Raw genomic sequence first — 22,493 nt, forward strand, 5'->3', positions numbered from 1 at the left:
AAAGATGAAAAGTAATTTTAAGGTTTGAAGACCAACTTTGTAAGAGAAATATGGTTTTGAGAATTCAGAGCATATTGATAAATTGATCAAGTTCAAAGAACTTTTCCCTTTGAGCTAACCTGAAGTACTCAGACCATGTTACCCAGATCTTTTCCCAGCCTGTGACTAAACATGGAGCCCAGGGGCCTGGCCATTTGTGCTGGTGTTTGATGTGGATGGATGTCTTCTTCAGATTTCCATGACTCTGGGGCCTGCACTGCTGTCCTGCCTAGGATGGGACCCTCTCTTCTCTATGATGTCTCCCCTGCTGTACGAGCTGAGGGCTTCCCTACACAGCTCTGCTTGCTCCCCGTTTACCTTTTACAGTGTTAACTCTCTCATGAATCATTCTTTCCTCCTGTTCTGGCATCTGCTTCTTGCGGGACCCTAGCCTCGTCCAGTTGAGAGAACTCATGTGACAGAAGGCCCCTTCTAGCTCTGCAGTGCTCATATCATGATCCACATTGGATCTATTCATTACACTTTTTGAGAAAATCAAATGAGGTTCTCAGCCTGAGATATGTTTTGAGGTGTGGAAGGGATCTATTAAGTCATGAATTTCATTATTTGGAAAATCTGATTCATCTCTGAATTCATGTTATAGCTACTTCCATATGCCTCTGAGGAGGCAACGCTAGCAGTGGAGATGATTAAAGAGAAAGGCACTAAAAACTCTTACCTGTAATGTGTATTATATTCTGGAAAATAATACTTAATCTATTCTCTTCACGTATATCATAGTAGCATGAGCAATGCCCTCAGTTCTTGGAGAATTAGTACTTAACAACAGGGAAAATGACAATCTACTTTCAAGAATGTGTCCTATAATGTTATATATCTCTTTAATGTATAGTCATTCTAGAAACAATTAAAATGTTCTGAAATTTTCTTAATGATTTTGAATATTTACAATAGGGTTTATCATCTTTTCTACTTGATGTGCTTCTAGGATTTGTATTGAAAGTAAATCCTTTGAAGATTTTAAGTTAGAATGTCAGAAAATATGATGCAAGCCAACCTGTGATTCCCACACTTCCTGTGTTTACAGAGCAAGAAAAGCTAGAGCAAGGATATTGACAACCCAAAGACCATTTCAAAATCACCTTTTCTGAACCCTTATTACCTGCCGCCTATCATAATAGTTTTTTATGTAAATGACCCCAGCCATGATAAAAGTCTGCCTAGTTGGGGGTCTTTGTTTTCATTTTACTCATGAGATTTGTGGTTTTAGATAGGCTAGATAATATGAGAAATACTGTGGCTCATCTTAAGAAGTGTTGAGTAGCAGTGTCTGGCTTTAGTCCAGCCATGGCTCATTTAAGCTACCTGGCTCCTGAATCCTGAATCCTTCTGCTTACCATGTCACTGTGCCTTTTTACCTGTCACCTTCCTATCCATCTCCTTCCTTCGCTGTGCACTATGGTTTCATTTGTCGCCTGCTGCCTTTGTAGTCCAGACCTAGCCTAGGGGTGCTCAGAGACAGGGTACCAGGTAAGGGGATTCTTGCATTTCCAAGTATATGATCACCAGCTACATCTGTCCTCAGTGCTACCAACACCTGCCCTGACCCTGCAGTGTTAACAATACCCTGGCTCCCAGTGTTCCAGGATGAGTGACTCTGGAGCTGAACAGCCACTTTTAGGCTCCTGTCCTGGTTTCCTGTGGCCCCTTTACCTTAGGACTTAGGTTTCAGACCTGGGATCCTTGAGAGAAGACAACCAGAGCCCTGTCTCATCCCTCCCATCTGGGGCACTGTCCTGGAACTAAAATGTGCCCCTTGGTTTTTCTCTTCTCCTTGGAAACTTCCTTTCCCTGCAGCTCTTTGTCCTGATGGGAAACACCCTCTAGCTCTAGAAACAGGAGTGTAAACACTTGAGCCAAAGAATAAATGTAATTAGTCCTAATGTAGAATCCATTCACCATTTAATATTTTGTTTGTAAGAACTAAATAATGAGCACTTAAATTTTACAATAACGGATATGTACAAATTTATAAATCTATAGGAGTCAAATAATAATAATTCCTGGAGTCAAAATATACAGTTTGGCATCAAGCAAGGCTGGCTTCGGTGTGGTTTTGTAAAACAGAAATAAATAAATAAACAAATACATAATAAATCACCAAAGTGCAAAATGCCAAATCTTTCCTTGCAGCCCTATCAATCATTTATATGCTTCTTATCAAATGGTTTAAAGGGCCAGGGTGATCTTGTTGGTCAGGGTGGTTTCACATTTTTCTGCCAGTCCTTAGTCACTTGAAAGGCAGCTTTTTGGCACTGAGAAGAGAGGAGCAGCAAGAGTACCCAGGGATCTCTATATATTAAGGACTTGTAAAATAAGGTATTATTCATTGAAAGCAAAAGCCTGTTTGAGATTTTTAATTGGGAAAACATGAGGAAAGAAAACTCCTAAGTTCCAGGTTAAAACCTTTTCTCCCCTATTTTTTATATTTCAAATTAAACCCTGTGGTCTGTTAAAGAAAGGGTCGAGACCCAGGCAAGTGCCTTCCTTCTGTAGGGAAGACTGATTTTCTTTAAGTGAATGTAATTAATTTTCCTGTCTTTAGTACAAAGAAAAGTTTCCTCCCCATGACAACAATGGTAGTTGTGTGTTTTTATTTTATATTTTAAATGAACAATATGAGAATTTGTAAGTAACATATAGACACATGTATTTTTAAATAAGATGACCTTCCTGACTTATCAAATATATGGATACTTAGGGTACATGTGCACCAAAGCATTGATTTGTGAAGTAAAAATTTTGACTTCTTTGCTAATAATTTTGTTAATTATTTGCATAAAATTATCCTAATATGTTAGAAGCTATGCATGTGTGAATGTGTATTTAATATGAATTTTTGATTTGTATTTTTGTTCACATTTGTAAAGTGTTTTATTGAATGTTATTTTATTTTATTATTTTCATTTTTCTACAGTCCAGTTGTAACCCCTCTTTCAGTCTACCCTCCCACAGTTCCTTATCCCATTTCTTCTCCACCCCCCGGCCCCTCCCCCATCTCCAAGAGGATGTCTCCCCCCAGCACCACCTCACCCCTGCCAGGCCTTCCCACTCTCTGGGGCCTCAAAGTCTCTCACTGAGGCCAGACCAGGCAATCCTCTGCTGTATATGTGTCAGGGTCCTCAGACCAGCTCCTGTATACTACCTGGTTGGTGGCTTAGTGTCTGAGAGATCTCAGGGGTCTGGGTTAGTTGAGACTGCTGGTCTTCCTATGGGGTTGCCTTCCTCCTCAGCTTCTTCCAGCCTTTCCCTAATTGAACCACAAAAGAAAGCAGTACAAAGAAAAATATAATATATATATGTACACACACACACACACACACACACACACACACACACACACACACACACATATATATATAATGTAATCATCTTGCGGTTTTGATTTTCCTTGCTTTTAGTTGTCAATGGGAGCCCACATCTCCTGTCCTTGCATGAAGATGCTAATGTTCTTAGTGTGGTCAAACTGTAGAGTAAGAGCCTTTGTACTTTAGGCTTAGGAGTAGTTACTCATCAGGAATTCACATGTGGTGTTTTCATTCATTGGATGAAGAAAGGAAGTGTTTGTGCTCAGCTTTGCATTCCTGTCTCACACAGGTGTTTCTCTTACACTACAAACATTATGGTAAAATGAATTTGAAAGTAGTTGAACTGGAGGTTAAGTTGCTACTTGAACAGAAGAACTGCTTCATTGTGTAGTTTAAAAACCAATTTTATCTTTACTGTACAAACAATAGAGAACTTTTTTTCCATGAGTTCTTGGGAAAATTAAAACAAAATAAAACAACAATTTGTAAAGTAAGCAAGAAAACCTTAACCCTTAAGCCCTTTGTATCTTTGGAAGTGTGAAGCTCAGAGCTTCCTAGAGTTAATTTTAGCATGCTAATATACCACATAAAGTTTTTGTTTTGTTTTGTTTTTTAAAATGATTTTATTAAACTGTGAACAGGGTCATTTAAATTGAAAATAGTGACAGGTCCTTCATGATGGTGAGTTCACTGAAAACCTAGACTGTCATAAGAGAAACCTTGGTGCACAGAGCAGAAGCAGCTGACAAGCTCCAACACTTCCCTCCCTAGGGGCAGGCTTTCTGTAGGGTATTTTCCCGAGCAATTTCTCAACTATTGTCTCACTGAGCACTGCTAGTTAATATTTAAAAGTCCTCTCCATCAAAATCTTATGTCCTGTTCCCTAGAGTTACAGTGATTGTTTATGTACCAGATCCTTCAGGAATGGACGGTTAGGGTGAGAGAACCTGAGTTATTCCAGGTATCGATAAGACAAAGAAAATACTGCCAAAATACATTGTTTTTTTTAAAAAAAAACACACTCTATCTGAAAGAGTCAATCTTTTCTTGAATTCACTGTGCTTTGTATGACTTGACTTGTTTGTCTTTTATAATAGGAGTGTGCAGGTGGAGATACTGCGCCATGCCTGCCATCAGGTAGTCAGAGGGCCTATTAATCACCATCCCCACTGGCTGGCTAGCTGATTAAGGTTTTCACACGTTTCCTTTAGATTACAGGAAGTTCTAATGAAGGAAAAATGGAAGGGACATTAGGAAGTTGTCCTGCATTGTAAAAATGGGACTGAAGGGTCTTTTGGCACAGACAAGCTTGGCCCATTGTGAAGTAATGTGAGTACCAATGTGTTCCAGGTAATACGATGCCTAGAGTCCAAGTGCTGTGACTGTCTTTTGCTCTTAACCGCTGAGTCTTCCTATTGTGGATGAGAGTGCCCTGGAAGCAAGCTCCCACCTGGCAACGAATACCAAGCACACCTCTGTCACCACTGAGAACAATAGGAATAGATAGTTTGTGTAATATGGTGCTCATAGTATTAGAAAGAATGTTTAGTTTTAGATGTAGTTTTTGTGTGTACAGTAGACATCTATAAAGACTGAAAGCCTCTGGCATTACCTTTTCACTCATTGGGCTCATAGTTTAGATGAAGAATGATAACGTCCGTAGAACATACTTTGGAGAGTTTTTCGAAGGCTGGCTTTGTAACTAATTAGGAATGAAGTGCACTGACATCTCTGTAAATAAAGCTGTTTTTGAAGGCTGCAACCAGAGATATTGATTATTCCTGGGACACTGATTCATGTGCTGCTCCTAAAACATCGACCTTCAGTGGAATCACATTAAGGCAAAAATGGGTTGCCACAGTTAGAAATGGAGGCTGAACTCACTGCTAACATCAGTACCAACTTAGGAACTTGGTACTTTATGTGGACAAATTTTCCTTTTAAATAAATTGTTTACCTTTTATTCCTGACTGTAGCTTATAATAATCTAAAAGTGTGAATTGTAGCTGATTTGGTACCAGATTTAGAAGACCTGTGCGCCATCTATTCTGGTATAGAGATGGAAACCACACACTAGTTCAATCAGCACATTAACAAATTACCTAGTTGACTGATAAGCAAATTTAGGTTAATCAAATAAACTATAGATATATTAGCAAGAAAAGATACAAGTTGCTGAGCAGTGGTGGCACACGCTTTTAATCCCAACACTTGGAAGACAGAGGCAGGCAGATTTCTAAGTTCCAGGTCAGCCTGATCTACAGAGTAAGTTCCAGGACAGCCAAGGCCACACAGAGAAACTCTGTCTCAAAAAACCAAAAATAAAATAAAATAAAATAAAATAAAATAAAATAAAATAAATAAAAAAGGAAAGGTACAAGTTTTCTTTTTTTCTTTTTGAGACCATCTTTAAATGTATACTACGCTGTCCTGGAACCCTTCTGTAAAACCCAGACTGGACTCAACTTGTATTTCTCTTACCTCAGCCTCCTTATCTATGTCCAGCACAAAGTTATCAGGTTATGAGAACGAGTATATTAGATATATAAAAACTCAAGTGGTAGTTTAGGTTACAAGAGTATGGAAGAATATACTTCGAAGGGCTGTAGAACATTTATAGAAGGCTCCATGCACCTCAGTGTATACCAGAGAAGTTCTAGTGTAGCCTGAGAATCTGGCAGTGGCCTGTTGTCTCTGGGCAAGCTAGTGACAAAGAGATTAGGAGCCACAGGCAGAGTTTGAACATGCCAAAGCCTATGAGAGCCTGCAGTGGGATTGATAGCATTGCTGACGCAGGGTAGGTTTTTGACCTCTGTCACATTGGTCCACTCAGGAATTTTGGCACTAGTGAGCATTTAATTGTGAAGAGAGACTTAGAAATTATTTAATCAGGTTCTTGTTTCTTGACTTTCTATTTGAAACTCTGTATCTTTGGGTCAGAACTCTGGAGAATGTCAGATTCCCATGCTGCCAGAACTAAGGGAGAGGGCCCCTTGTTCTTCAATGACCCTCTAGCAGCTTCTGCTGGATAAGGTCATTGAAAAGAAGAAGTGCATGTAGGCATTCTATTTGTTCTTACAAAGCATGAATTTATTGACCTGTGCATTCAGAGATAGGACTAAACTCATAGCTCCAAAGTTGCTTCACTCCACAAGCTTTTTGCTAATATAAGAAGTCAACTGAAGATTTTGAAGGCCCAAAATTTATCCAATTGATTGTAGATGCTCAAGTTTTAGTTCACTAGACTTGTCTGTTGCAATTATTGCTTTGTGGTCGCTGAGCTTATGGCTACTTCTATTCTCTCATCACATCTCTCAACATTCACTTTAGCTCCCAGGCACACAATTGTGTGTGTGTGTGTGTGTGTGTGTGTGTGTGTGTGTGTGCACCCACAGTAAACCATAGTAAACCTCTCTGGAGGCCAGAGGACAACCTATGGAGTCAGTTTTCCCCTTCCACATTTCTGTGGTTTCTGGAAATCAAACTCAGGTTGTCACAGCAAGCACAGCACATCTTGTACAGCAAGCACCAGTACCCGCTGAACCATCTTGCTAGCCCTAAATATGGTCTTTAATGTTGATCAATGTCAGTGGCAGGATCATAAATATACTAGAGCACTGGTAGACTCCACTCTAATTAAAGCCATTCGTATTTCTTATTAATGAGTGGGAGAAAACTGCCCCCCAGCATCTGCTGTAGAAATAGAATATCATCTATTTGCAGAGCTAAAGAGTGATATTGATTTTGGAGCAATGAGGAACATACAAATGTGTCAATAATTGTTACTAGTCAGACAATTTTTCCTCTGCCATCACTATCATTATCATGATACAGGTGAAACATTCAGTATTAATCACTATCTTCTGATAGTGTCTTATACACTTACATATATGTACTACTTTCACCGTATGCTAGCAAGTCAACTCTAATGCATAGTTAGGAGATATTCAGGTATATGAACATCAGAGATGTTGTTTATAAACTTATACACCAAAGCCATAGTTCATGATGAATCTGTCTTGACATTTATGTTTATTGTTGCTTTACTCTGTGGATTCTCATTATTAGGCATGGATTTTCCTAGTAGGCAAGACACAGATGACTTTTCTTTTAAATAACATATCCTTTGTTTCTCGGGCTTTTTTCCTTTTTTTGTTTTTGGTTTTTTGAGACAGAGATTCTCTGTGTAGCCCTGGCTGTCCTGGAACTCAATCTGTAGACCAGGCTGGCCTCAAATTCAGAAATCCACCTGCCTCTGCCTCCCAAGCGCTGGGATTAAAGGCGTGCACCATCACTGCCCAGTAGCTTATCCTCTGTTAGGTTAGAGGTAAGCAAGCCTTTGAAGGCAACACTGTACTTGCTTTGACAGTCTCCTTTGCTCTGCAGTCTGTCCTTAGGGTGCTTTCTTTTGGCTTTATCTGAAAGGAGGGAGTGATTGCTTTTTTTTATTAAACACAGTAAAAAAAAAAAATTCCAACTTGAACCATTCTGACAGACAAATGGTTTACAAAAGCCTGGTCCCAGACTGTGAGCATCAGGGAGCAAATGCTAAGTGCCCACCCAGTTCTGCTCAATAGAAGAGAGTTGCTTCTTTAGAAACCCCTGTGTTCTGTGTGTCCCAGCTGAACAGTGGCCAAGACAAGTGTAGTACTGAGAGGATGCTGAATAAGAATCTTCTAATGTAAAGGTGAGCGTTCTCAATAGAGGTATTAAGAAGCGTTAGTGAATGGGTGCCTCCTTAGCGCAGTAGGCAGTGCATCAGTCTCCTAATCTGAAGAAGTGTTACTGTGGGGTTGGAGAGATGATGCAGTGTTAAGAGGGATACTGTGAACTCAGTAGTCCTAGCTTCAATTTCCAGCAACCACCTATTGGCTTACCACCATCTGTAATGTTATTTGTTTCCCTCTTTTGGTGTGTCTTGAGTCAGTAACAGTGTACTTACAAACATAAAATAAAAAAATATATCTTTAAAAAAAAGAGGTGTCAATGAACTTGTATTTCTCTGTGACTAGAGCAAAGTATTCATCTTATAGTGAACCTCTGAGTAATGTTTGATACTACCAACCACTTTAATCACTTTCTTATTTATAGATTTTGAATTAGATATAAGTTGCTTTTTATAATATTACCAAGAAATGTACAAACTGGACAAGAAGTACAAAGCCCATTTATAACAGAATTGCATGTGACATTAGTGTATCAGCTTTTTGATAATGTGACAAAAATACCCATGGCATTCAACATACGACTTTGTTTCTTTTGACTCAAAGTTTAGGATCACAATTCATGATCATGTGGGTCCATTACATTCAGGTCACAGATGTGGAGGGTGGGGGACACATTGGAGCTCAACATAGCCCATCACTGCTGAAAACCTCGAAGGTCTCACAATCCCCTTTTAGGTATAGCACTAATGTCCCACTCAACTCCTCTTCCTAAAGTTTCCAAGAACTTCAGATCATGACACTGAGGGGAGGGGGGATACAAAGCTTTCTCTGGGCCACACTCACAGGTATAGCAGGCAAGCGAAGCGCCAAGGTAATAAAAAGGACCCAGAGGTGGCAGTGATAAAACAGGCTTTCATTGACAAGTGCCCACAAAGTGACTCCTTTGCATGACTCTATGGAAATTAGTCTGTGAAATGACAAGATTCTGCCTTTGGAGTGATGTACAACATTTATTGAGTACCCAATAGTTGGTTGCGTGACTGATGTGTGCAAAATTTGTTTCTGAACTAACTGGTATATCCGTAATGTACATCCTGGGGTTTTCTTGTTTCACTCGGAAGTTCAGGTACATTCAGCATAAGGGTGAACAGTGGCAAAATCTGCATTAGTCATGCCTGGGGCACTGGCCCTCACTACTACAATGAAGAGTCTAAAACTTACAAATTGTTCCAAATTTGGTTCTTCAGGTGTTAGAGAATTAGTGGATTTAATAATTCCATGAAGAATTTAAAGACAGAAATTCAGTACTAATTATCACCACTCAACTCATTATTATTTTCCTTAAAGCATATAAATAGTGAAAATACAACTGTGGCATAATAGAGCAGTGCATGATTATTACTCTAAATGATCATTAGTGTCTTATAACTAGGAGCATTCATTTGCTGTTGTATTTCCCATTAGTATTTCTATGTTTACCTCTTTGTTCATATGACAAAATTAAATGTTTATCCCTATTTTGTAGCACTTATAGATTCTGATTTATCTATCATTACTACTTAGCAATTATAATGATGAAAATAATAATTATCACAGCAGTGAATTACCAAACCCCCCTTTGTTTTCTACCATTTCATTATGCCAGTAAATATGTTAAGAATTTTCAGGAGTATTCATCCTGCCTCTAATTAGAGAGGAAGCATAAAAGTTGTAGCATCATTTTCTCCTAATGAGAAAGGTTGGCACCCAGGTTACTTAATAAGTACTATACTTTGAAATAGTGTTTTGTTAAATGGAACCAGAGTGCTACATGAGGAATGCATGCACTTTCTATCGTCTAACGTGATACTACATATGTTTAGTAGTTTAAACCAAGACATATCATATCCTCATCTGACAAATGACCCCAGATTAGAAAAAAAAATCAGGTTTTATTTACAGTGGAGAAATGTGGTAATTGGCAGAAGTTTAAAATGTAGATGCATTAAGAAGCATATGTGATTCTAGAAGCATTGTGTACCCAGGGGAGAGGATGAACCATGTTGTGAAGCAGAGTGGAGGAGCTTCATTAAGCCATTTGCATCCTTAGCATAGGAAGTTGAATAAAGCACACTTTCTGGGAGCCTTTAGAAGGACAAACTATAATAATGAATGAAAGACCCTGTGGATGAAGATGCACAACAATGAGTCCAGTTGTATTTTAAATTTTATACATTAGTATGTTGGTTTTCAATATGATTATATGTTTAAAGTAATGTATGTGTGTATACCATTTTTTAAACAAGTAAGTAATTTCAGAGAAACCAATGTTTTAAATTTTAGATCATTAAAAATTGGTGAAATCAAATTTCAACTTTTTATCTGTTCCTTAATCCCAATTCCTGCTTCCCCATCACCTTGTCCTAGTACTTGATTGTAGTTTTTGTGCCCTGCTTCCTGAAATGTAATTATTTTTATCAAGGAAAATAAATGAATCTCTAAGCTCCCTATAAGTTTTGATAAAAACGTGTAATAAGCCCAACTCAACAAGAATGGCTTCATTCTGGCTCTTGCCTTGACTAAAAATCAAATATTCTAAAATTCTCTATTCCTAAAATACTCTCTTGAGCCCCTGCTGGTATGCCCCTGCTGGTACGCCCCTGTTGGTATGCCACACTCCAGGCAATGGTACAGCTGTGCACAAGAGATGCAAAATCTTTGCTTCTTCTTGGGAAAGATACCAGGAACCACTTGGAAGAACAAACAGTACAGCCGTCAGGTTGTGACAAATGTCCAGAAAATTAAGCCACAGGAGTGTGATCCAGAATGACTGAACATCCTTTCTGGACTGGGGAGTCTGGGCAGAGCTCCCTGTGTCCATGATATTTAAAACTGGCATTTCTGGGTCCAAAAGTTAAGTCTCATGGTAACTGGCAGTGGGTGAAAGGACGAATGTTGATCACTGAAATGTTAATTTCCAAAATGTCACACATTTTTTGTCATGAAAATCTGGATTTCTTTCTATGTGAAAGTGGAACTATTTATAGGGAGGATGAAGGACAGTAGGATGATGGGCTGCATATATGAATATATTACACTGTTATGTCTGTGCACGTGTCATAATAAAGCTCATTATTTTGTATGCAAACTAAAATATTTCTGATCATTTTCTAAATGTTAATTGTGTGTGGCTCAAATATCTGTTTGACATCCCTAGGGAGAATCTTGGATGGATAAAGATAAGTTTTTCTTTTTCTTATTTTTTATTTTTAGAACTGTAAGTGTAGAAAAGGAACAAGGGTCACAATAATGTGAGGTTGTGGCAACATGAGTTGTCTGGGTTGGTGACTGTGTATTTTGTCAGTGTGACAAAAATACCTAAGTAAAGACTTAAAGGAAGGACTTATTCTTGCTCATGATTTCACAGCTTTCAGTCTACGAGGTGGCTGGCCCTGCTGCGTTTAGACGGGTGTCACAGCAGAAATATGGCAGAAGGGCATGGGGCAGCTACTCATCCATGATGGCCAGAGAATAGCCAGAGAGTAAAGGAGTAAGAGAGCAACTGAGAGGGCCCTGAGGCAAGGTAAAGCCCCCACAACTGTGCACCCAGCAATCTACTCCTTCAAGTAGACCTGTTCTTTGAAACTTCCCATCACTCCCAATGGTGCCATCAGATTATTTATGTATTGGTGAAGTGACCTACTCGTTAGTTTGAAGCCTTCACAACTCATCTCTCTGAATGATCTAATGGTTGGGACCAACCTCGAGAAGGAAGTGCTTTGGGTGGTCACTTACTATGTTGCCATGCTGTAGGTGTTAAAGATCCTGTCCACGTACTCTTGCTATCTTCCGAACTCTTGTGTGAATTGCCTAACTGTAATATAAAGTCTAACCTTTGTTACCTTATCATTGTGTGTGGTGTCATTTATGTCAGCACTGGGGTAGTCTGAGGCTTTCTAAACTGTGACTGAGTGTTCTACACTGAACAGGGAGAGATGAGTGCAGCAGGAATGATGGAAGTGATGGATGGAACTTCTGTAAGCACTGTAATGCTTTCCTGCTAAGGTAATAGGTGTCTAACATATTGTAAACATGCATGTTCACGCAGGCACAAATCATCAGAAACAAGCTAGACAGATGATCTAACTTCTGATTTTAGCGTACTAAAGTAAAATAAAGTAAAGGCATTTAAAAAAAATCTATGCATCACTCTGGGTTAGACTAGACAAATACAGTGGGTATATATAGAATAGAAAAGTTTCCGAGCTAAAACTTTCTAGTTATATATAAAGAAGTGTCTACAAATGGCAGTTAACCAACATTTTTAATTCCTTTAGCAAGCAGTGGGCTGGGAAATCCTGAGATCCTGATCTAGTGCAAGGGTGAAGAATGGTCCAGAGGAAGCAGTTGTAGATGTAGATCGTATCAGTTGCTGTGCAAATGATCATTTGTGACAACCTGGGAAAAGTGGACAAGGAAAATATATTTTTATGAAAAAGAGTTAAGAAAATCTCCCTAGGGCTGGAGAGATGGCTCAGGGGTTAAGGGCACTAGCTGCTCTTCCAGAGGCCCAAAGTTCATTTCCCAGCAACCACTTGGTGAGTCATAGCTGTTGCAGTAAATTTTTAACCCAAGTTACCCAATCAATGAATTCACAACTCAATTAGTTGGTATACAAGCTACTCGCCCAGATTGGGCAGATCTACCACTACTCTCTCTTCCCATCTATTAGATCACATATGACTTGCGATTTCTCCAAGCCACGTGCTTCAGCTCCATCTTCCTTCCACCTCCTCTTCTTCCTTCGTCCTCTTCTCCAGTCTCTTTCTCCCTCCCATCTCTTCTCTCCCCTTCTCCCTCAAAATTTTTTAGCTCCACCTTCCCTCCTGATGCCTAATCATCAGCCTTAGCCTTCATTTGAAAAGTTAAGGTAGGGAGAAGGTTCATAAGACACCTGTATACTGATTTACTCCTTATCTGCAGTGCTTTCTAGGAAAGTAGAATTAGATCAAAATACAAGCCCAGGGCTATCCCCAACGTACAGTCATCTGTAATGGGGTCTGATTCTCTCTTCTGAGTGTGGGTGAAGACAGAACACTCTTATGCATAAAAATAAATATTGAAAAAAGAAATTTTTTTCCATGAGAAATGGATTTTGCCTCCTTTTCAAGTGATTGACATTTTAAACACTGTTATATTTTGGTTTAACGATATCATTTTCATACAGTTAACATTTGCTGTAAAAATGGGATTTCAGCTTGAAAAGTAACTGAGAAAATATCTCATGTCATTTAAAGTTGGCATTGCCACTTCTCTGTGTTTCCCTTTGAGTTTGGAAAGCATATTTTTCTCTATTAAGAACGAATATATATGAATATATATGACCATCCTCATATAGTGAAATGGTACAAGATAAACTTGTGACATTAAGAACACATTTGTTACATGATATATTGAATATTTATGGGTTAATAAATTCTGCAGTTATTTTCATGCATAGTCATTTTCATGTATTTGAATGCATATGCTAATTTTTAAAAATTTTGTTATCACTCAGTTCTTATTAATGTCTTCTTGAAAAAGCACATTTGATCCAGTTTCTTAAACAGCTTTCTCCTATGTAGTGGAGTTTATAATTTACTATACATTTTCTAATTCTGCCAATATGCTTTTGATTTGAAAAACTTATGACAGAGCTAGGCATGGTGGTGCAAGCGTGTTATCCTAGCACTGCAGAAATGGAGGCGGGGTGGTCAGAGGGAACGGCATCATCCGGGGCCTAGTGAGTATCAGGCCAGGCCAGTGTGTTTTATACCTTCTTTAAACTAACAACAGAAGGCAGAGATAACAAAATGTAACACTAAATAAATAAATGCTGGCAGATGCTCTGTGTTCCATTGGCTTTAATTAGTTGAACAGATGTATTCAGTCATTTCTTTGGTGATTAGGTTTATGGGTTTCAAAGTTCTTCTAGATGTCAATATTCAAAGGGAAAGAAAGCACTGTCAGATAGTCATCAATGCACTATGCCAAGAGCATAGATCATCAGCATCAGGCCACTGCATCTCGTGCATGGCTTTGATTTCTTAAGACTTGAAACATAAATGCCCTTAAGAAGTATGTCTCGAAAGTGTGAAGGTGTTATATTTCCAGAATAAAGGTAATCTGTGGTGGAGACAATCCACAGGTGAAAGAACCTGTAGCTTAGTGGCAGTGCACTTTTGGAACAAGTTTATCACCGACACTGCAAAAGAGTGACTTGCTCCAACACCATAAACACCAGTGTCTTCTCCTGGCCCTTTGGCTGTACTCTTGCCTTCTGCTTCCTAATTGTGTTCCGTTTTGCTGGTCCTGTACTCCAGCTTCCTCAGAATTATGACATGGCTGGTCAATAACTCAGTGCTCTGTAAGAGGAAAGCTATGGCACTTTGAGTACTAAATACTGACCAGTTTTAATGTAGAGTCTGTATTTGTATTAAATATTCATGCTTTCAGAGCCTCCTTATTGGCCCAAAGAATGAATTCAGATAAACTAGTTTTCTTTTACCATCGTCTGACTTTTCTGTAAATCTTTAAAAAAAAAACTTTAGTTTTTTAAAATTTATTTTTCCCCATTGAGACATAAACCATATATCTTAATCGTATTTATAGAAAATAAAGGCAATATTTTGTGACAAATGCATGGCATAATTATTTATAGTTCCTCATACCATAGCTGAATTTGATACCCTTAATCATACAGCTGTTATGGGACATTTTAGAGGGATATTTGGTCTTTGTGACAATCAGACTTTATTGTCGTGCACAATGGAAGATAACCTCGGGAGATAGGTGGTGGCTGCACCTTTAGAGAGGGGAAGCTCCACATGCTCCACTCAGAGTTCCTAATGCAAACATTGCCATGGAGTTATACTTAAGGACCTCTGTTGTGGCTAGCCCTGGTGCTGTTTGTGTTTTGATGCTAATACCACTTCCCCAAGAGGGGTTGCCTCTGATGAGGAGTGAATCATGTACTCAGGTGATTTCATGTGAACCTTCTCCCCATTTTAACTTGTAAAATAAAGGATAGAACAAGTGATTAGGCAGTGGAAGGGAAAGGCAGAGCTGAAAGTTTTAGAAAGAGAGAGGAAGAGAAAAGGAGAAGGGAGACAAGGAGAGGAAGGAGAGAGAGGAAGACAGAAGAAGAGGAGGTGGAAGGAAAAATGGAGCAGAAGCACATGGCCTAGAGAAACCGCAAGTTGCAAGGGATTTCATAGCTGGGGAATAGAGTAGTGTAGTGGTGTGTCTGTCAAGTATAGGTGCGAAGCTTGTAGTCATATTATTTGAGTTGTGTTTCCCTTGCAGAAGCTTATTTGGGTTGGGGATTTACCACGACATATCTCTTTATTCATAATTCAACTATGAATACAATTTAGTGAATTTAATATACTCATAGAACTGTGCAACACACAGTAAATTTTATAACAGTCATCACCCCAAAAGAACTATAATGCCTTTGAGCAACTACAACTCGTAACCTCTACTTGCTCCTAGCTGTAGCAACCAGTAATCTACTTTCTGTTATAGATTGTTTTTAACCATGAATATTTATGTATGTAAATTTCTAATATTCATAGTTTTCTGTGGCTGTCTCATTTTACTTAGTACGGTTCACGCTTCATACATAATGGAGCACATTTAGATACATTATTCCCAACATTGCTAAGCAGTATCTCAGCAGACCATACTTATGGTTCTACTTATTCACTGACAGACATTTCTGTTATTTCCAATTGGGCTCCTGTCAATAATGCAGCAATGAACCTCCATAAGACACTGTTTGTATGGATTTGGGATGTTACTTTTCATGGATATACAAATAGGGGGCTAATTGATCTGTTTGATGGACTGTATGTTTGGCATTTTACAGATTGAAGTGTTTTCGAACACGCCTGTACCACCCAATGATACTGATGAGTAGTTCCCCAGTCTCCGCCCCTGGGTTACACTTGTCATTCCCATCCTTTCATTGCAGCTATCCTAGTGAATAGGGAGTGTGCTTTCTCAATGGCGTGTAGTTTTGTTTGCTTCTGAAGCAGTGTTCCACTCTATCTAAGTTGCTGCCCGGGACTCATTACGTAGCCCAGACTTGCCTCTACCCTGTGGCATTCCTTCTGCCTCTGCCTCTTGAGTGTTGGGAAAGTTGTTTGACACCGCAGTCACCCTCCCTTTGATTTTCAGTTCCTTATTCCTGGCAGTATATTAGAACTATTCACATATCATCTTTGGATAGACAGGTTCTTATTTTGGATTTTACAAAAATGTGTTAATTTTCTTTTCATTATTGATTGGATCCGATTTCCCACATTGTGGGAAACAAGCTCATTATGTATGTACAGTATGTATGCATTTTTTCCTCACTGTAGAATGCCTTTGTAGCCCAGGTTTTAAGCTTTGATGAGCCTCACTAATGATTTCTTTCTGTTGCTTGTGCCTTTGGGGGTGTTGGATCTATGAAGCTTTGTTTCTGTTTAACCTGGTATCGTTGATATTTACTCTCATGCTTTTGTCAGAGTCTTTTGCAGTTTTGGTACTCATACCTAGTTTATGAACTATCTGAATTAGTTTCTGTGTATCCTGCAACAGTTAGTCCCAACGTCCTTTTTTGCCATGTGATTACCCCATTATTTCAGAACTACTTGTGGAAAGAGTATGCATTCTTTCACTGACATTCCTTGTCATCCTCATGCTGCAGAGAATCACCTGAGGAAAGCGTGAGGGTGTAATCTGGACCACCTTGTTCCCATGACTTACATGTTCATTCTGATGCCATTGACACACTGTCTTGATGGTTACGCTCTTGAAATATACTTCGAAATTGGAAAGAGTGTATTCTCCAATTTTTGTTTTCTATTCTAGTTTGCTTTGGGTCCTCTGGTTCCAGTTATATTAAATAGAATATCAACCTGTTGATTTCTACAAAACAAAGCCAGCTAGGATTTTGACACAGGAAATTTTCAGGATCAAGATTAATTTGGAGAGCTTTGTCATTAAACAATATTGCCATTTAATCAGTGGCCTTGGGACCCATTCCAATGGTTTTAGCCTTTTATTTCTTTCAAAACTGTTTTTGTTTGTTTGTTTTGTTTTTCTTTTTTATTGGTTATTTTATTTATTTACATTTCAAATGTTATCCCCCTTCCCAGTTTCCCATCCACAAGCCCCCTATCCCCTTCTCCCTCCCACTGCCTCTATGAGGGTGCTCCCCGATCTACCCACTTCTGTCTCAGCAGCCTAGTGTTCCCCTATCCTAGGTCATCAAGCCTCCACAGGACCAGGCTCCCCTCCCAGTGATGCCAGATAAGACCATCCTCTGCTATATATGCAGCTGGAGCTATGGGTCCCACCATGTGTGCTCTTTGGTTGGTGGTTTAGTCCCTGGGAGCTTTGGGGGGTCTGGTTGGTTAATATTGTTCTTCCTATGAGATTGCAACCCCCTTCAATCCTTTCCCTAACTTCCCCATTGGGATCCCCACACTCAGTCCAATGTTTAGCTGTGTACATCTTCATTTGTATTGGTCTGGCTCTGGCAGAGTCTCTCAGAAAACAGCTATACCTGTTAATAAGCACTTCTTGGCAAAAGAGTTTTTAAGTTCTCAGAATACATGTGTTGGGACTTCATCATTAAAATGTCAAATATTTTTTTTCTACTAACAAAATTGTCCATAGAGACTTGCCTCTTGGTTTTATTTTAATGTTATTTCCTACTGTTTAGAAATACAGCTAATGCTGGTGTATAGTTCAACCTTGACAAAGTTATTAGTTTGATTGGTTATGTGTTTATGTGCATAACTTTCTGAACTGCAAGCTTGCTCCAAATGATCATTGTACAATGAGACCTCTGCTCATCAGGTTAATTGAATTTGAGTGGGTATGAAATACAAAGGGTTGTCACACTGTTTAGTATGAATTATTCATTCTTTGGATGACAAAAATTCCTTTATTCTAGAGAGGGTGATTGTTGTTTCTTGGTAAGGAGTATCAAAGGGCATAGAATGTGAAAACCTGATAGGAGGTATGAAAACATCCAAGGTATACCTTATCTACGGTCTTCGAGAAACACAGTTTGAGATGCCAATCTGAACGATGCTCTTTTAAAGAACCCATAGCCACTGGATTTCAATCTGAATGTATTTATCTGAATAACCCTGGTGTAGTAATGAGCTTTTCCACTGATATAGTAAATATATGGCATGAACAACTTAACTCAGAAGGACATACTTTGTGTGTCGTCAGAAAAGTTGAGTTGCCAGGTTGCTTGGTCCCATTCACTCAGGCATCATAGTAGTGGGAACATATTCATGGGAGAAAAGTCTTTATGTCAATCAAAAAGTCAAAGAAAGACAAGTAATTCTAATGGTGAGCCAATGGAGGCATATTAGGTGATTAAATCATATAGAAGAACCATAGCCAATTTAAAATGTATGTACATATTACAGTATCTAGAATCCTCAATGTCTAAGCTGTGACTTTATTGTTTAAAATTCCAAGTTCAAAACCTCTTGAGATTTGAGGTAATCTCGTCTCTGTGAGCCCATGGGGAAAAAAAAAAACAGTCAAACTTCATATTTTTCAGTAATAGCTCAGAGCACTTATTCCAGTTTTCAAAAGGGGGGGAAAGGGGGAAGCGAGGAATGATCAAACCAGCCCCCATAGGGAAGACATTGAAGCCCATGGCTTCACATCTGCTGTGTATTATGAGATGGGCTTCAATGGGCTTGTGTGGCCCTCTTCCTATGTTATAGTATTTGTATTCTACATGGCTTCTTCATGGGCAGGCTGTACCATTGTTTGCAGCCTTTCTTGATAAAATTACATGTTCCTGGCACTTCCAAAATTTTGGAGTTTCCATTAGGCTTCATCTTCGATCTCATGGCTTTATGCATTGCTATGTCAGGGGTGCCTTACAGAGAAACAACCCCTGATGCATATTGCCTGGCCTGTTTGGATTTTGAAAACTTAAACAAAAGCTTCTGTGACCCAGTGTCTTTTGAAGTTTCTTTTTCTACACCTGGCATAAGATGGATAGTACCATGATCTTACCACTAACTGGACATCGTTGAACTCCACTTGTATTGGCTTTGAACAATTAAGCATATGAACTTGGGAAAATACCCATTTTGGCAGCCGTATGGGACCAACAAACCCACATAGCTCTCTTTTCTCAATGGAAGCCCTTCAGATGAGTTTATAATTGTATAGCCTAGAACCTGGGATAGGTGTTTTCTGAGCAGCTCCTCAAATGCTCTGAAAGCTTTCATTGTCCAGTGCACAGTGTTTGAATTCTTTTTAATGGTGCTAATCTCTTTAACAACTATATCCCTTTTGTCTATCTCTTTCAACAAGCTCTCTTTTGTGGCCAGAAGGATTTGAAAAACATGCCACTTGTTTGCTGAGTTTCCTCGAACAGCATTACAATATTTTAGGATTTATCTTACCTCCATCTCCAACCTTCTTCAAATTCCCACCATAAACCTGGTTCTAAAGGCCTAAGACCAACATGTTCAGGTGTGTCAGTTATGGATGTGGGGGTTGATAAGTGCTGTTTGAGAGTAAAGATAATCTGTGTGAGTTGTGGTATCCCAGGTTCTCTACATCACCGAGTCAGCTCAGTCAGTCACCATTGCAGAAAGTACAGTGTAGTGCGGTTTTCAGGGACTTTCCTTCACAGAAACATTGGCTTAAAGAAGTTGTACTGATTTCAATGTTATTTGAGACCCTGGGATCTTAATTAATGAGGTAACGTGACTTCTTGTGAATTTCTAAGCTATAGATTCATTATTTCTATGTTGCCGTGTGAATCTTTTGCCCCTAGAGTAAGTTGGGCTGGGCCATTTGTTATATAAGTGATAATAACATTAGACCATACCTTAAATATAAAACTCTGAATTGAGTCAGAACTTTTATTCTGTGATAATATCTCTTAAAATGAAAATAAGATCAAATTATGTTAATAATATTTAATTATAAAACCATCATATTATTTTTTAAATAAAGGGAAATTAAAACATGTATAATTAGAGCTTTTGTAATAACATGGCATGTTTATGTTGATATCATGTCTCAAGTAATTGAAACTATGTAGTTCAATTATTTTACTACCTACTTAGAGTAGATAAAACCAGTAATTTTTAAATAATTTTGAATTTTTATGTTTTTACTGGTAGATATAGAATGTCTTAAAACTATGTACATGTCTTTTCAAATTTGGATAAACAACTACATTTTGAGCATGGTATATTTTTCTTCAGTTTAATGTTTATCTAACAGAATTTCAAAGCTGTTGTCCATGATGATGATCCTGGGTAACTCAACTGAGTGTAGATGCTAATGGCCTTAGTCTGCATCTAAAAAATCCACACTTCATGCCTGTTTGAGCTCTTTCAATCTTATTTTTAAGATAGCAGCAAGTTCTAATGTTATAGATTTTGAGCTGACTCCTAGAAGGCCACAGAAAAATATTTCTTTTAATGTGAGTCCTTAAGATTATGTGGGGGCATGGAGAAAGAAGGTGAGCTTTCTAAGAATTTCATTTGATGTTTGGTAATTAGTATGTTGGGAAAATAATGAAAGTATTAAGTATACAGGTGAAAATGACCTCCATTGGTTTTTAAACTGTGGGAATGAAACACTCATAAAAATATAATCATAGAAACAACAACAATAACAATATGATTTTGTTTTCATTCATCCTTTAAATGAATTCTTTTTAACATTGATTACATCCAGATGTGCTTCTGAGCACGTGGATGCAGTTAGACAAGATAAAGTTGCTGATTTATTCATGTTTACTACCCTGTTTAGAGTGGTTGAGCACAGGAGCAGATGAGCCTCAAATCATACCTTCTCGTGGATGGCACAAAAAGTGTGGCAAGGCTTGTCAAGGGGCCAACTTTATGGTCAGAAAGATAGGGTTCATTAAATTTAGAGAATGCATTCAGACTGAGATTTAAGTGTGACAGGAAGTCAAGAACTTTTAACAAGAGGGTGGTTAAATTGCTTCTAAGGAGTGAATGAAGCAAACTGTCTCCAATGTTCAGAGTAGGCTGTGGACTGGCAGGGACTGGATCCAAACACGGTTACATAGTTTTGGTTTGTTTCTGTGAGAGTGGCTGTCAAGAATAGGGCCAGATCTGATTACATCACTGAGAAGGAAACCAGTGTTTCATGAATAAAAGTGACTTTTTCTGTCCTTAGTGAAGGTGTATGACTCCAGGAGGAAATGTTGGGTTATATAGCTGGTTCTGGTATAGTTATTATTCATTTAAAAATGCAAGAGGTGAATTTGTATAGAAAATTTAATGTCTTTACAGAAAAGTCATTAAAAGCCACAGACGTCTCACTCTAAAGAGTGAAAGACAATGAGGAGATTTGAATAAAATAAAACAGTAATCTCTTCTAAGTGACAGCTGCTGCTGAAGTCCACACATGTGTGTAACATTGTGGATGCTTCCTTCTTTCTGCCATGTGTCTCTCTGTGCCCATCTATGAAGACACTGGAATGTGTTTGAATAGTTTTCCAGTCTTACTTTAGTGAATCCTGACATCTTTATATGCCATATGGTGTCATGTTGATCTTTATTCTTTTTCATTGTTTTTGACCTTTCTCAAGCCAAAAGCCTGGTTCCTGGCACCAAAGAACCAGCGCAGTATTAACTAAGAAAATAACTTTCATTGCCTACTGGTTTATAAAAAGGTTATGCTAATATAGAATATTTTCATGGTAATATCATGTATAGTAAGATAGGACCTAACGAGAGCATCTGTGACACAGTTCTGCATTCCTGCTCATCAGGACACCCTGAAAGACACTGGCATGTTTCAGACTCTCCTTTTCCCACATGATTTCAGCCTTAGGTCGGGCCCTCGTGCTTTTCCCTACAGGAGTGTTCCAAGTGGCTCAGTTTTAGGAGGGCTAGAATATGCAGGTGAACTTCATCAGTATGCTTTTTTAAAACACATTTTCCCTGTTGATATCTGGATTCTGAAATTGTTTCTAAATAGTTTTTCCAATTATTTTGTTGTACTGTGCATAACCAGTTTTTCCAATTATTTTGTTGTACTGTGCATAACCAGTTTGTTTCTGATTATTTAATTTCCTTAAATATTATTAAACTTGCTTTTTTATATTTTAAAGTTACATTTAATAAAGAATAATTATAGCTGGCTATGATGCTGCTGTCCTGTGATTTGAACTCTTGGGAGGACAAGGCAGGAAGATTGCTACTAGTTCTTAGTAGCCTTTATTACAGAGTGGATTCCAAGACAGCTTGGGGTACAGGGTGAGACCTTGACTCAAAACCCCAAATCCAAAGCCAAAAGAACAAAAAAGAAAAGAAGAAAGAGGACGAGGAAGAGGAAGAAGAGGAAGAGAAAGAGCAGGAGGAAAGGCACTCAGAAGGAGGAGGAGGAGGAGGAGGAGGAGGAGGAGGAGGAGGAG

At 38.6% G+C, this 22,493-nt stretch overlaps 1 protein-coding gene across 6 annotated transcripts in view; it reads left to right on the forward strand.

Annotated features, from left to right (window-relative positions):
- Ccser1 (coiled-coil serine rich protein 1) overlaps positions 1-22,493 on the forward strand; it is a 1,196,027-nt gene that overhangs the window by 96,060 nt on the left and 1,077,474 nt on the right. The window contains exon 1 of one of the 6 annotated variants that reach the window (XM_031382063.1): positions 19,445-19,561. The exons of the other annotated variants lie outside the window; for them this stretch is intronic. The gene's annotated coding sequence lies outside the window, so the exon portion shown is untranslated. Of the gene's footprint in view, positions 1-19,444; positions 19,562-22,493 lie in introns of those variants that run through there. 6 annotated transcript variants of the gene reach the window in all.

The sequence above is a fragment of the Mastomys coucha genome, unplaced genomic scaffold, assembly GCF_008632895.1.
Source record: "Mastomys coucha isolate ucsf_1 unplaced genomic scaffold, UCSF_Mcou_1 pScaffold20, whole genome shotgun sequence".
NCBI lineage: Eukaryota > Metazoa > Chordata > Mammalia > Rodentia > Muridae > Mastomys > Mastomys coucha.